We start from the raw sequence: 2,375 nt of genomic DNA, 5'->3' as shown, positions 1-2,375 counted from the left end.
AAACAAGAACAAGAACAAGAACAGAAGAACAAGAAAAAGAACAAAGAAGAAAAAAGAAGAATGAGAAGAAGGAGAAGAAGGAGGGAGGAGGAGGAGAAGAAGAAGAAGAAGAAGAAGAAGAAGAAAAAGAAGAGAAGAAGAAGAAGAAGAAGAAGAAGAAGAAGAAGATAGAGAAAGAAAGAAAGAAATCTTCGGGTGAACGAAACGGACGAGTTGTGATAATGGAGGAGAAGGAAGAGGAAAGCATGAAAGGTGGAGGGAGGGTGGCGATGGTGGCGAAGGAGATCAAGAAGACACATTTCTGGATTCTGCTGCTGCCGTTGCTAGGCAACTAATTCCACCAGATTATATTCATTGAGAACTCTTCAAGACTTTGAATATTGTCGACTAAACCTCAACTTCCTCTGCACTCGTTTAGTGGGAGATTACCGTCGGAACAACAACAGCAGCAGCAGCGCTGCTGCTGCTACTACTAACTACTACTACTACTACTACTACTACTACTACTACTACTACTACTACTACTACTTCTACAACTGTTGCTGCTGCTACTGTTACTACTGTTACTACTGCTACTACTACTACTACTACTACTACGACTACTACTACTACTACTACTACTTCTACCACTACTAGTTCTAGTACTACTACTACTACTACTACTACTACGACTACTAGTTCTAGTACTACTACTACTACTACTACTACTACAACTACTACTATTACTACTACTACTATTACAACTACTACTACTACTACTGCTGCTGCTGTTGTTACTATTACAACTACTGCTACTGCTATTACTATTACTAGTTTACTGTGTTGATGTTATTGTCGCGTTTGTTGATCGAAGCGACGCGTGACTTAGTGGCGAGGGTGTTTGGCTCGTGACCGTAAAGGTGCTGAGTTTAGTTCCTGAACCGAGGTGACCCCCTTGTGTGTCTTCCTTGTTCAAAGCACTTCATTCCGCGTTGCTGCAGTCTACCCAGCTGTAATTAACTACCACCCGGATGGTGCGGGCACAACCGGGTCCCCTCCTTACTGTTACATCCTGAATGTTTCGTTGAGTTCAACGGTGAGCGAGAGCCGAGAGAGAGAGACAGAGAGCGAGAGAGAGAGAGAGAGACAGACAGACAGAGAGGGAGAGAGAGAGAGAGAGATAAGGGAGCTGAGAGAAAGAGAGTAGGGGTGCATATACCCGCTTGTTATACTACAAGCGAACCTAAAACAGTAGCGTAACAAAGGGGCGGCAGGTGATGGGGGCAGTCCATCCCGGGGTGACGCTTTCTTTTGTGGGGTGGCGGAACAACACCTTTGGACCCGCAATATAAGTTTGTATAGAGGGTATGAAGTCGGGTGGAGACGGAAAACTCAGAGGCTGCTCCGAGAAGTACACACTTAAGCTGGCTACTACTCTGGGAAATCACGGTAAATGGTACTTTATTTCACGTTACTTCAGTCCACCTAGCTGGCAAAAATGAGTACCATAAATCCTCGAGTATAGTCCGCCCTTGAATATAATATGCAGAGGATTTTTAGGAGGCTGTAGCTCTGAAAAGCCTAAACCTTGTATATAATACGCACCCCTTCTCTAACTTGAGTCAAGGAGGTCTATATAACGTCCTTGGTTTGTAAAAATGTATACGGTAACGTCCTTTATTATTATTGCATATATAACATAATGCAAACCTGTAGCTTTTTTGTGCATTTTGTTTGCAGAAAATAAAGAAATAACAGTAATAACAGTAATAAATCTCTGAACGAGATATAAACAGTAACTGCACGACAATGTAAGGTATACTAGCCATCTCATAAGGGCACAGAAAGTGTGCCTAAAGCCAGCTGGAGACGATGATCTCCTGGGGCTACAAGCTACAGTAACACCCACCCTTAGTGGTTAGCCATATTGAGATGGCTAGTATACCAGTAATAACAGTAATAACGTTTAATAAATGTTGCTTACTGCATGTTGTGGATGATTCTTTTATGACTTCATTGCTTTCAGGCTTAACTGAAGGTATTTTCGCGCCCGACATCAGAAAATGCGTCTGAATAAACATTGCCGGACAGCAAATAGAGACTCGGACTTTGCTTAGAAAATAATTTCCAGTTTTAACCTCGTATTATAGTATGCACTGGGGATTTTGACCATTAAATTTTGGTGAAAAAATGCGGATTATACTCGAGGATTTACGGTAGTACCTGTATTTCAAAGGGTCGGCCTTTTCACACTCAGTGTCACGCTGAATCTCCATGAGAACTACATTAAGGGTCTATGGAGTGCTCAGCCACTTGCATGTTAATTTCACGAGCAAGCTGTTCTCTTGATCGGATCAACTGGAACCCTCGTCCTCGTAACCGACGGGGTGCCAGCT

Source organism: Octopus sinensis, linkage group LG12 (assembly GCF_006345805.1).
Source record: "Octopus sinensis linkage group LG12, ASM634580v1, whole genome shotgun sequence".
NCBI classification, from domain to species: Eukaryota; Metazoa; Mollusca; class Cephalopoda; order Octopoda; family Octopodidae; genus Octopus; species Octopus sinensis.
This window is presented reverse-complemented; position numbering follows the sequence as displayed.